This window comes from Pongo pygmaeus, chromosome 9 (genome assembly GCF_028885625.2).
Source record: "Pongo pygmaeus isolate AG05252 chromosome 9, NHGRI_mPonPyg2-v2.0_pri, whole genome shotgun sequence".
In the NCBI taxonomy this organism is placed as follows: Eukaryota; Metazoa; Chordata; class Mammalia; order Primates; family Hominidae; genus Pongo; species Pongo pygmaeus.
In genome coordinates, this window is record NC_072382.2 from 22,608,128 (window position 1) to 22,621,925 (window position 13,798).

The 13,798-nt window shown below is 52.7% G+C and overlaps 1 protein-coding gene across 2 annotated transcripts in view; it reads right to left on the reverse strand.

Moving 5' to 3' along the window:
• CD82 (CD82 molecule) overlaps positions 1-13,798 on the reverse strand; it is a 54,964-nt gene that overhangs the window by 27,373 nt on the left and 13,793 nt on the right. Inside the window, exons 1-2 of one of the 2 annotated variants that reach the window (XM_054439509.2) lie at positions 6,319-6,403; positions 5,651-5,732 (exon numbers count right to left, since the gene is read on the reverse strand). The gene's annotated coding sequence lies outside the window, so the exon portion shown is untranslated. Of the gene's footprint in view, positions 1-5,650; positions 5,733-6,318; positions 6,404-13,798 lie in introns of those variants that run through there. The other variant, XM_054439508.2, reaches the window with a different exon arrangement.

The following is a 13,798-nucleotide window of genomic DNA, read 5'->3' on the forward strand; positions in this document are numbered from 1 at the left end:
CAGCACCACCTGAAAGTCTTCAATTTCCCCAGCTACACACAGGTTCCCTGCTCTTTTCTGGACATGCTAACGATCAACCATCTTCCATCCTCCTTGTCAAGTGGGAGCTCAGCTTCCACTTCACACACCTCCGGTGATGGGGAAGGTGGCTAATGAGGAGGTTCATGACCTCCCGAGGGGTCCAGTCCAGTTTTCTTTCCTCTAACAGCTTTGTTAGAGGAAGTTTTCTTTAAGTGCCTTTTTAAAGGGCAGATTTGGGAGGTATAACATGAAGCAAAGCTGCCCAAGTTAGGAAAAAGCTGCCTGGGTGGTAGTGACCTTCCCATCACAAGTGGCATGGAAGCAAAGTCTAAAAAAATACTCATAGGGGATTTAAGTGCTATGTAGGGAGATTAGACTAAATGGCTCTTCCAGTCTAGGGGGCTCCAAGGCCTGGGTCTGAGAATTGCAGAGATGGCAGTGACTCGGGAGGGAGCCAGGGCAGTGCAGTCTGGGCAACTCCCCAGACCTAGAGAGGAGGAAACATGACTTCCCCGTGCCCAGGAAGCCAGAGATCTTCAATGCCCAAACCCCATCCTGGCCTAGGAAGGCCTCCTGGGGGTCTGCACTACATCAAGGATAGCTATTGTTTTTCCTCTGTCTCACCTCCCAGCACAGAGCCTGACATACTGCAGGCACTTCACAAACTCCAGGAACTAAACAGCAAGAGAAGAGAGATTCTCTCCCAAAGCCGGGCGGCATCTGTTCTTCTTTCCTACCACAGATCTGCTGTGTTTCAGCCTGACCAGGTCTCCTCCCAGGAAACAATACGGGGCATGCCCCAAGAGACCAACCCAGGTTCAGCGCCCAAGCAGCAGTAGCTAGGCCACTCCTTCACCAGAAGAACAACCACTAACTGCAGTCCGCCAGCTAACTATGCGTCTCGGCAACGGGGCCATTGGCATCCTTGTGAAATTGGAGAAGTGTGGAAAGAGTTCTTTGGCAACCCTGAGTCAGATCCACGGTGTTGCAGTTTCAGAAAGTCTGGGAAAGGGGTTTCTACACTTTCCAGCTCACACGTCCTCTGCTCAGCCTCGCGGCGGGGGGGGGGGGGCATTCAGCAAAGGGCAGCTTTTAGAAAAGAATAAGTATAGGCTGGGCACGGTGTCTCACGCCTGTAATCCCAGCACTTTGGGAGGCTGAGGTCAGGAGTTCGAGGCCAACATGGTGAAACCCTGTCTCTACTAAAAATACAAAATTAGCCAGGCGTGGGGGTGGGTGCCTGTAATCCCAGCTACTCAGAAGGCTGAGGCACAAGAATCGCTTGAACCCAGGAGGCGGAGGTTGCAGTGAGCTGAGATTGCGCCACTGCACTCCAGCCTGGGCAACAGAGCGAGACTTTGTCTCAAAAAAATAAAAACCAAAATAAGAGTAAGTATGACATCTGTAAGGAGAAGGAGTGGCCGCCAGTGAATAGCAACTACTACAAGTGGCCATTTTCAGACATCATCCCCCATCATCCTCACAACCAGCCCAGGAAGTGAGTATTCCTATCTCTGGCAGACCAGAGGCTCAGACAGGTTCAGTAACTTGCCCAAGTCACACAGCTCATAAGTGGCAGTGGTTTTCAGAGCCCAAGATCTTTCTTCTGTGAAGTGGTCCCTCCTGGACAGTAGCCAGGATTATAAAGGGATCTTTGGGGATGGCTGGGTTTCCTTTGTCCAGTTAGGTGTGAGGACAAAATGACTGCTCAGAGGAGCTCTGCTCAGAGGGCAAGGAGGAGGCTGGGAAACCTTGTCACCAAGGCAGATGTGGCTGGGCTGGTATTCCCATGATATTCCAGACCCTGGGCAAGCTTGGCTGGTCCCTTGGTCACGCACACAAATTGTATCAGGCACTGGGCTAAGCTCTTTAGCCCTCTACGTGCAAACGGAGGCACAGAGGTGAGAAGGAGCCTGCCCAAGGTCACATGTAGGAGGACCAGCAAGTACAGGGCCCAGGCCACCTGGCCCCTTACACCACCCATGGGCTCCATCCCACACAGGAGGCAGCTGGGTGGGTCCAGATGCTGAAATGAGAGCCAGGCAGCCCAGTCAAGTGGGACAGACCCAGAGGTACCTGGACATCACCCGAGGGAGGAGAAGGTGCTGATAACTGGAACCTGGGTTGGGCAGCTCCCAGGCACACTGGCCAAGATCCAGAAGACAAAGTCTTCCTGCCCTGCAAGTGCAGATGCTTCTGCCTCAAAGTGACAGGGAGCAGAGGGTGAAGAACATTCTCCACCCTCAGCAGGAGATGGGCAATCCCACACAGGCAAGGGAGTCAGCTCAGCCTGAGGCGGGGACACACCCAGGTCACCCACAATGGGCTGTGGCATCAACTTCAAGGAATCCACAACCACTACCAAGCTCCAAGGAGCCCCCGAGGTTGAATTCAGAGGGCCAGGGGTTATGCCTGGCTCTGCCCTCCCATACTGAGAGCTGAGCCTCAGTCTGCCATCCATGAGACAGGAATAAAGGTTGGTGTGGAGCCAGGGTTGGTAAACTGCAGCCTGCAGACCAAATCCAGCCCCCTGCCTGTTTTTTATACAGTTTCTGAGCTAAGAACAGATTTCATCTTTTTTTTTTTTTTTTTTTTGAGACAGAATCTCCCTCTGTTGCCCAGGCTGGAGGGCAGTGGCGCAATCTCGGCTCACTGCAAGCTCCACCTCCTGGATTCACGCCATTCTCCTGCCTCAGCCTCCCAAGTAGCTGGGACTACAGGCGCCCGCCACCACGCCCGAATAATTTTGTTTTTGTATTTTTAGTAGAGACGGGGTTTCACTGTGTTAGCCAGGATGGTCTTGATCTCCTGACCTCGTGATCCACCTGCCTCAGCCTCCCAAAGTGCGGGGATTACAGACGTGAGCCACTGTGCCCGGCCCAGATTTCATATTTTTAAATAGTTAAAAGAAAAATAAAAGGATTCTTTAATGCATGAAAATTACATGGAATCTAAATTTCTGCACACAGCCATGCCTACTGGTCTATCTGGCCCTTTACAGAAAAAGCCTCCTGGCCCTTGGTGTAGAGGATCAAATGGTACACCCACAAGTGTCTCTAAGAGGCAGCAAGGGTCGCCAGGCGCGGTGGCTCATGCCTGTAATCCCAGCACTTTGGGAGGCCGAGGCAGGCAGATCACGAGGTCAGGAGATCGAGACCATCCTGACTAACACGGTGAAACCCTGTCTCTACTAAAAATACAAAAAATCAGCCAGGCATGGTGGCGGGCACCTGTAGTCCCAGCTACTTGGGAGACTGAGGCAGGAGAATGGTGTAAACCCAGGAGGTAGAACTTGCAGTGAGCCGACATTGCACCACTGCACTCCAGCCTGGGCGACAGAGCGAGACCCTATCTCAAAAAAGACAAAACAAAGAGGCAGCAAGGGTCAGGACTACCCTTAGCAAGGGAACTTTGGAGAAAGAAAACAGCCAGCTGGGTGGCAGGAATTGATTGTGACTTAGAGAGAGAAGACACAGGATCCCTGAACAAGGGTTCAAATCCTGGCTTTGCCAATGTGTGGCCACAGAGGAGGGACTTCCTGGGCCTCATTCATCTCCTTGGGGAGTGGAACTCCCAACTGGACTCCTGTCCTGAAGAGGGAGTGAGGTCAGCGCCTGGTACAGTCAGGACCCGATGACCCGGAGCTGGGGCTGGTGTCTGTATCATCATCATCAGTTGGCTCAGTGCTTGCAGAAGAAGCAAGGGATGAGGATTTAATTTACAGATGATCTTAAGCCGAAAGAATGTCCTCCAGTGTTATGCTTTCTTGTATATACTTTTGGTAAACATTGGAGAGTCTGCCCAAGCTTTCCTGTGTTAAAAACACTGACAACTCAAGGGAATGAGATGCAAGCACATCTTATGGGAAACTTCCAGAACATTCACAGAGAGCCGTGAGCAGCAGGATGGAGGTACTGATCTTTGTTATGGTGGTGGTGGTTGTTTTGAGGCACTCTTGCTCTTGCTCCGTCACCCAGGCTGGAGTGCAGTGACACGATCTTGGCTCATGGCAACCTCCGTCTCCTAGGGTCAAGTGATTCTCCTGCTTCAGCCTCCAGAGCAGCTGGGATTACAGGTGTGTGCCATCATGCCCAGCTAACTTTTGTGTATTAGTAGAGACAGGGTTTTGCCGTGTTGGCCAGGCTGGTCTTGAACTCTTGACCTCAGGTGATACACCTGCCTAGGCCTTCCAAAGTGCTGGGATTATAGGCGTGAGCCACCGTTCCTGGTGAGGTGCTGATCTTATGTTATACTTGACACCAGGTAAATTGACCATTTCTGAGCAACTACAATTTTAATTGACCAAATGTATCATTTTATGCCAAATCAGTTTGTATAATAAAATTATTAATATTTTGCCAACTTCTACTCATCATTTAACACTCACCTCCGAAATCACCACCTCCAGGAAACTTCCTACTCCAGCCAGCTTTGTCATCACTACCACTGCCACCCCCTGACCCCCAAGACACATGTCAGTTAGGGGTACTCCCTCTCTCCTTCCTTCCAGTGGCACTGGAGACTACAGCAGCTCCCTGAACAGGCTCTAGCATCAGGCTGCCTTGAATTTGAATGCAGTTCTAATGCCTCCTAGCTGTGTGACCTTGGACAAGTGACTTAACCTCTCTGAGCCTCACTTTACTCATCTGTGAAATGACAAAGATAAAACTTATTTTGCCGGCTGGGGGCAGTGGCTCAAGCCTGTAACCCCAGCACTTTGGGAGGTCGAGGCAGGCGGATCACGAGGTCAGGAGTTCGAGACCAGCCTGGCCAACATGGTGAAACCCCATCTCTATTAAAAATACAAAAATTAGCTGGGTTTGGTGGCGGGTGCCTGCAATCCCAGCCACTCAGGAGGCTAAGGAAGAGGAATCGCTTGAACCCAGGAGGTGGAGGTGGCAGTGAGCCAAGATCGCACCACTGCACTCCAGCCTGAGTGACAGAGTGAGACTCCATCTAAAAAAAAAAAAAAAAAAACCCCAAAACCCTACTTTGCAGATTTGTCCAGACATTAAATTAGGGCAAAATGCCTGCCACATGGTCGGCTGTGGATAAACGGCAGTTCCTATAACACATGCTGTGCAGTCACTTTCTACTTACCTGTCCATTTCCCCTGAGGACCATGATACCTTGATGGGAAGACTGTTATTTATGAGAACAAGGCAGACTCCCAACAAATGTTGCTGAATGAAAGACTGGGTGGATGCAGGATGGATGGGTAGGTAGGTGGATGGATGGATGGACAGACAGATGGAGGGACAGCCACAAAGAACACCAGGGCTTTCAAGTTCTCGGCCACCTGAAGGCAGTCTGAGTTCCACTGCCCCTGAGTCTGCAGGGACGGTTCTCAGGCCTCTTCTGTCCTTGCCCACAGAGCAGGTTGGGGGTGTGTCAGGTGCTCAACCCTGGGCCAGCTCTGAATGCCAGGACCTGCTGCCGAGCCTCCCCAGGGACCAGCACTCCAGGACTCTAAATGCTGTAGGATCCAGAGAAGGGGAAGAAGTGGTCCCTCCACCCACCAGGTGGCTCAGACTGAACACCTGAGGGCCATGCTCGGTCTCCACCTTCCTCGCCTCACAGCCCAAGTGTGTCCCCTCCAACCCACCGCTCCTCTCAGCCCAGGACTTACCTTCCACGAAACCAGTGCAGCTGGTCACAGGGCCCGCTTCTGCCTGTGCCCACGTGTCGTCCACACAGCAGCAGGGAGGACTCTGAAAAACACGACCCAGATCTCGTCACTCCTGTCTGTGACTCTCCAAAGGTAATGTGGCTGAAGACATATTCACTTTAAATCCAGGCTCCCTGTGTGGCCGGTGGGGCCCCGCCGGGGTTGCCACTCCTCTGTCCTCTTCCCCCCACAGGCTCATGTGACCTCTTTCCTGTTGTCCTGGTATATCAGGCCCCAGGCCCTTCTACCCACCTGAGGGCCTTTGCAAAAGGGTTTCTGTGCCAGAATTACTCTTTTCCCATATTTTCCCACAGGCCTTGGCTCAGAAGGCTGACATCCCTCCTCCCAAAGGCCCTCCCTAAACACCCAATCTATTCAGAAGGCCTCAACTCCAGCTGCTCATTACAATCAATATAGGCCATGCCCAGGCCCCCTGCCCCAACCAAGTCATCAGGATCTCTAGGGGTAGGGCTGGGCTCCCCAGGAGACTCAAAGGAGCAGCCCGGGTTGACATCTGGGTTGTTACATGGCACCCTCACTGCAGTTAGCCTGTTTGTTCACTAGTGTGTCTGCATCCGCCACTAGAACATGGGCTCCTCAAGGGGAGGGGCTGCACCTGTGCCACTCACCCTGTGTCCCAGAGCCTAGAACCGTGCCTTGTGTATAAGAAGCTCTTGTTGTATGTTTTTCGGAAGCAGGAGAGAAAAGGGAGGTCTAGAGAGATCAGAAAAGATTTCTTAGACCAGAATTGATCCTGCAGCTGGAGGTTTCTGATCCTTAGAATGATATCGCTGGATTGGGGTAGAGATGGGTTGCTTCCTCCTAAGACAGGATTTTTTTAAATATATATATTTGTTGAGACAGGACCTCCCTCTGCTCTGTCGCCAAGGCCGGAGTGCAATGGTGTAAACACAGCTCACTGCAGCCTCAACCTCCTGGACTTAAGTGATCCTCCTGCCTCAGCCTCCCATAGTGTTGGGACCACAGGTACATGCCACGATGCTGATTATTTTGTAGAAATGGGGTCTCACTTTATTTCCCAGACTTGTCTCAAATGCCTGGGGTCAAGCAAGGATTTTAATCTCCTTTGGGTCAGAAAAGCTGACGGAAGCTGTGAACTCTCCCTAGAAAGATGCACACAGACGGGCAGGCACATACTTCCTTCCAGTTTCAGGAGGTCACAGGCCCTGGAAAGCCTACCTGGGGGCCAAGGTTTTTTCTGCCCCCATCTCCTAAATGCCCTAGAGTGGTGGTCCCCAGCCTTGGCTGCACACAGGAATTACCCTAGTAGTTCTGAAAGTTGTTGATGCCCGGCCCCCACTGCCAGAGACCCTGATGAGTTGTTCTGGGGTGCAGCCTGGGCATCAGGGTTTCTTCAGTGCTCCAGGGGGTTCTAGTGTATTGAGACCCACTGCCGTGGCTCCATCCCTCACACAGGCCAGCCCCTCTGCTCCTCAGTGGGGTGTAGGCAGGCCTGGGGTTTCTGGTGCAGCAGCGCCTGGCCAGGGAGAATCTGCCTGGCACTCTGGCATCTGAAAAAGTGTCACATGAAGCTCCCTGCACCATCTTCCAACCCGGACTGCCTCAAGGCTCCTTCCACTCCAGTCTGTTACCCCAGAGCAATATCACTGTGCATGAGAAGACCTTTGAGATCACTGCATTATTCAGAGGAGGCAGAGAGAGCAAGAGATGGCAGGTGGCACAGCAAGCTTGGGCTAAGCATGAAGTGGAGAACTTAAGATTCCCAGTCTGGAGCTCCTTTCTCTACCTGTGGCCCTGTCCCTGCACACTGGGGCCCCCACATGGGAGGGATAAGAAGTACTGGACTCGGAATCACAGAGCCGGCCCTTGGCTCCCAACCCTGGCTCTGCCGGGTGTCTGCCACATGACCTTGGGAAACACTGCAGAGCTGCTCCCTTATCCACAGATGGGGATGCCAACCCCGCCCACCCACCGCAGGCGTGAAGGTGAATTGCCTTCAGGCTAGTGCATAGTAGGGCATAATCTATGCCGGTGCCTGGCCCTCTCCTCCCCCTCTTCCTGCCTGAAGATGCCACATCTGCCACACCTTGCCAGCTGTGTAGTCTTGGGTGATCACCTTACCACTGTGCCTCCGCTTTCCCACCTGTAAAATGAACTTAATAATGGGTTGTGGTCAGGCTTAAAGAGTTTGTATCTATAAAGTGCCTGGCACCCAGTAAATGTCAGATAAATGTTACCAACTATGATGATGATGATGATGATCTGGAAAAGTTGTTGCTTTCCTGACCAACAATCTGAAGCCCTCTGAGGCCTGATCCAGTCTCCAGCCATGTGCCCACCCTGGAGAGGCTCCGTGCCAGAAGATGACCACTACTGCTCCTGGGTAAGGGGCTGGGGGAGAAGTAGGACCAGGCTGGGCCGCCTAAGGAAGGAGGAGCCTCTGCCTCTAGCCTCCAGGCTGTGCCACTGGGAACTGCCTGAGACTCAGAGGTCCAGCCAGTTTGGTGAGTTGGGCATCCGATCCCGTGGGAGCTCGGTCTGCCCAGTCGGGCAGAAAGTGGAGTGAGAAAGCCTGGCCGGGCTATTGTGCCCTGGATGCCAGCTCATATGTAGGCACTCCACCTGCAAGCTGGTTCTTGGCCACCAGCTCTCTGGTCCTCTGGACTTTGTCCTGATCACCCACGGGAAGAGGCTGGGCACAGACGGCTGTGTTTGTTTTCATGTTTGACAGGTAATGTGTTTCCTGAAATCCCCGCTGACACCAGGACCAGGGCCTGGCTTTTTGACCTCTCACTATCTTATTTTTCAATCTCTGGTCTTACTCTTATTGTTGATATTAACCCCCACCCACCAGAAAAAAAAAATAGCTGCTACTCTGGGCGACAGGAGAAGAGTGAGCATAAGCAGGACGAGGGCCTCAGGTTTCCTTTAAGACCTAGGGTTTGGCCCAGGCACAGTGGCTCACACCTGTAATCCCAGCACTTTGGGAGGCCGAAGCGGGCAGATCACCTGAGGTCAGGAGTTAGAGACCAGCCTGGCCAACATGGTGAAACTCCATCTCTACTAAAAACGCAAAAAATTAGCTGGGCATGGTGGCGGGTGCCTGTAATCTCAGCTACCCAGGAGGCTAAGGCAGGAGAACTGCTTGAACCTGGGAAGCAGAGGTTGCAGTGAGCGGAGATCCTGCCACTGCACTCCAGCCTAGGCAAAAGAACAAAACTCTGTCTCAAAACAAAAACAAAAACAAAAACAAAAACAGAATCCTAGGCTTCAGTCCCAGCTCTGCTTCCTCCTAGCTGTGTGAGCTTGAGCAAGTGAGTTACTAAACCCCTCTAAGCCCCAACATTCCCACCTCTAACACCAAAATGCTGGTGGGATCCCCATCTCATGGGATTGTTGGAGGAGCAGGAAACGACATGGAAGGAGCTTTGGGGTCACTGTCAGCTCCTCACCACAAAGTGAGGAGATCCCGCCACTACCACTGCCACCAAAGTGGGAAGAAACACATCCAAATCAGACCTTCCCAGGAATCACAGGATTTCAGAGCCCAGAGTGCCTCCCTGTTTGTCTTAGAGATTAAGGAAGAGCCCCCTGTCGCAGGATCCCACGAGCCAGTGAGACAGGCTCCCTCTCTCCTGAGAGAGCTGGGATTGACAGCTGACACTTGGGGAAAGGAGGCCAGGGGTCCAAGAGCAACACAGGCCAGCAGCCATCCCCGAATATTATGCCATTACCCACTGTATCCCATGCAATCTCCATAACACCCTGGATTATTATTAAACGAGAGATTATTGAGAGATTATTATCCCCATTTAACAGATAGAGGGACTGAGACTCAGAGGTTCAGTGACTTGCCTAAGGCCACACAAGTGGCTAAGCTATGATTAAAATTCAGGTCTGATTTTAGAGAGCTGAAAGCTCTTTCATCTTCACCTGCTGCCCAAATGAACAAGGTAAATGGTGCAGCCCACCGTCCCACCCTTCCACACCTCTGCCGCCTGCTGTCTGATCCCCTGACCCTACCCCAGATCCCTGAGGCCTGACTCTCAGCTTCCTTTCAGGAAGGAAAAGAGCAGCTCCACCTAATCCTGACTGGGACATCCTTCAGTTTGGCTGATGAGGCTGACAGATGTGGCCCTTCTCAGGAGGTTTTGCTTTGAAACCGTGGCAATGAGACTGGAGGGCCTTTAGATAAAGAAAGGGGCCTCTCTGACAGGAGGGTGCAGAGTGGGAACCAGCAGATACCTGGAGCCCTCCAGCATTCCTGCCTGGACCCCATGCAGCCAAAGAATCAAGCTGAGGCTGAGCCATAGCCTCTGACCTCTTGCTTTCCACAGCTCCCTTGCTTGACTGTTTTTGGCTTCTTAGCCAGCTGCTTGGGCCCCAGACAGCCCCCACTCCCTCCCAATGCTAGGTGCCAAGACTCACACTCAGATTCACAGTGCCAGAATGGCCTTTGACATCACTAGCTCAGCCCACACTTCTCAGATGATGACTGATGCCCAGAGAAGAAAACGAACCCCTACCCCCGCCCCTTCTGGTGAATGCGCAAGTTCAGTGTGTATGTTGGGGGATAGGGAGGGGATTGGGTAGGGCAGTCAGTGTTTCCCAGCCTGTTTGGCATCATGATACACGTTGAGAAGCATACGTATTTGTTCAGCACACTGGGATGGACAGATAGAACTACATCTGGCTTGAGGTTACTAGCCCAGGGCTCTGTTCTCAAGGGCTCCAGAGATAACCATCTCAACAGCTCATTGATCGGAAAGCTCTAACCTAGAGGGATATTTAGGAGCTAAAGAGAGGTTGCAAGAAGCCCCAGATTCCAGAGGCCCTGACAACAGGATTCCCAGGTGGGGTCTCAGGGGTCAGCCACCTTTTGAGGCCCTCTCCCAGTGCCACAACTGGAGGCAGAATAATGAAGCAGATGATAGTATGGGCCCTGAGAGAGATCTAAATTCCAAATCTCATTTCTCAGTATCCACATGACCTCTGGCAAGCTGCCTACCTGCATTGAGCCTCAGTGTTCTCATCTGTAAAACAGGCTATCTAGGGCCCTCCGAGAGGAAACCAGAATCAGCGTGCCAAACCCAAGGTTGTAAGCATGACAGAGGCAGAGGATTCTGGGAAGAGGTCCTGTTAGGTCCCAGAGCAATGAAGTTGCATAAAGATTGTCCCTTGAGGCATGGGATGGACACAGCGTTCCTGCAGACTGCCCCAGGGAGATCATTACCACCCAAGAACTTGAAATGAGGTTGGGCAGAGGAAAGACCTAGGAACAAAAGGAACATTCATGAAAGCATCCACATGGGAGTGTTGCTTCACTGATCTTATCTCATTCAGCCCCCAAACCCCAGGAAGGATCACTGGGATTCAGGAGGGTGGCGGCACTGGCCCTGGTCACACAGGGGACAGTGGTGCAGCTGAGTTCTGCCCTCGAGACTCTCTGACTTTGGAGTTCAATATCCTACTGACTTTGTGACATTACTTCCCACCACCAAGGCAATCTCAAGGCAGAGAGGGTGGTCACTGCAGCCAGGTGTTAAAGGGGCAAAGCCTTGGTCCTAGGGCTGTGAAATCAGAGCATCTGGGGGTGAGGCCAGGCACCTGCAGGTTTAGCAAACACACAGCATTTCAGAATTCTCTCCCTTCACCAGCCAGCCATGAAGAAGGTGGACACAGAGGGCCGAGATGGAAGAACAGCACATGGAACCAGGCCTAGCCCTCAGAGTGGACCTCATAGGGAACCGCACACTCTCCTCTTAGAGTACACAGCTCATGATCCAGAGGGTCTGAGGGGCTGCCCTCCCAGGGGCCTCCCAAGTGGCCCTTCTGTGCTCAGTTTCTGTCCTGAGCCACCATCCACTGCAGTTCACTGAATCCCCACTCCAGGTTGGCCCAGAGCTGGAGTGAAACAGGAAACAGATGACTCCAACCCATCCCTGCCCTCAGGGAGCACCCAGTCTGGAGAGGCTCAGACATGAACGCGAGCAATTATACAAAGCAGCCTGCTGACTCCATCTCCCTCTGAAGGACAAAGGGGGCTCTCTAGAACACAGACTCAAGTGTTTAACAATGACAAACGCAAACATGTTTGCATGATTACTAGCTAGACATTGTGCCAAGTCCTTCACGTGGCTCAGTTTATCCCTGCAATGATCCTATGAGATAAGCCACTGCTCATCACCCCATTGTACAACTGCAGAAACTGAGACTCAGGGTGGTCAGGGGCCTTGCCCAAGGTCACCTTGCTGGTTGGGCAGAGAGTTGAACCCCAACATCTGACCCTCCCAGAGCCCCTGAGCTTTACTGTCACACCATGCTGCCTGCAGAAACAAAGTTGTAAATGACAGCTAATGAAAATTACCCCACCAAGGCCCAGCCTAGATTAATTGGGTCTTAGGGCCCAGCTTCCAAACCCAACCAGCTGAAGCCACTCTGGGGCGACATTAGGCACCAGTGACCAGCTTGCACACTGATCCCAGAGCCTAGCCAGCTGGAGTAGGTGGCTAACAAAAGGGTGTGGGCCCTGAGTAGGGTGATTAGAGAGAGGGAGGGGGACTCTAATCAGGGACCCCACATGGCAACAGGCAAACCTTTTGTCACATCATACCCTCCCCAGGCACTGAGCTCAGGAAGATAGAGACAGGGCTGCTGAAATGCCACCTCCTCAAGGCAGCCTTTCCAAAACATTCTCCAGCACAGACTTTCAGGCAACACCATATGGCAGCCCTAATTATCTCATCATGAGAATTTAGGATAGACATCAGACAGACATAGATTCAAACCCTGGTTCTGTTTACCCTTTCTTTTAAATGAGACAGAGTCTCACTCTGTCGCCCAGGCTGGAGTGCAGTGGCATGATCTCGGCTCACTGCAACCTCTGCCTCCCGGGTTCAAGAGACTCTCCTGCCTCAGCCTCCCATGTAGCCAGGATTACAGGCGCACACCACCACATCTGGCTAATTTTTGTATTTTTAATAGAGACGGGGTTTCACTACATAGACCAGCCTGATCTCAAGTGATCCACCCATCTTAGCCTCCCAAAGTGCTGGGATTACGGCGTGAGCCACCACACCTGGCCTGTCTATCCTTTCCTAACTGTCATTTAACTTTTCCGAGCCTCAGTTCGTTCATCTGTCCAATGGGCTAATCCTTCCTGCCTTCCAAGGCTATAGTTCTCAGTACTCTGCAGGCCTTTAGGAGTATTTGATGGGCAGAGAGAGGAGTAAGTGAGACAGAGTGAAGGCAAAGTGATGCACATAGGTACAGGGACTCTGTCTCCATAGATCCTTGGGTGAAAACACAGAGAGATGGGCCAGTGTGGAGGGTAGGGGCAAGTCTCTAATTACAAGAACTTGGGGGTGGGGAGCCTTCTTGGCTGAGAGCTAGCTGGAGGCAGCTCAGCCCAGGTGAGAAGGAGACGGCAGGGCAGGGCTCTGTGGGGCCTCAGCCCTCTCTGAAGTTCTTCTCCCTCACCTGTCTCTTCCCTTCTGTGAGGGTCCCTATCTCTGTCTGTGGCTCCCTGGAGCCACTCCCTCTTCCTTGTCACTCCCTGTCTCTGTGATCATCCAAGTCTCTCCCTTTAACATCCTGAGAGCCTTGGAATACCCAGAGTGTCTGAGGCAACCTCACCCAGCCCACAGGCCCTATTCTCCAGCGTACTGAGCCCTCTCCATGACGGGAGCCCAGCTCCTGCGAGGGGTGGCCCTGAGAGACCCACTTCCATGGTCTACTGCGGAGATCTGGGCCTGCCAAGCCGGGAATGAAGGGGCTGTGCTTCCCACAGAGGGCCCCTGGTTCCCAGGCAGGGAAGCGGCCATTTAACCAGCCCAGACACTTGGCAGCTGCGGCAGGAACACTGGTAACAAAAGGAAACCAGCACGGGCCTGTCAGGGCTCCCTCCCCAGGGCTCCCTGGGCCTCTCCTCTGAGATTGCTGAGGGGCTTGGGCAGAGCAAGGTACAGAGGGGAGAGTGAGAGAGGCAGGGACAGGGAGACTAAGACACGGATAGACTCGAGGGTGAAGGGAGCCTCTGATCCCCTGGAGCATGAACCTGCAGACCCTGCGGCCCTCTCAGGTCTCACCAGGAAGTCTAGGGGAGCCTGCAGTGAGGCCGGCCCGGAA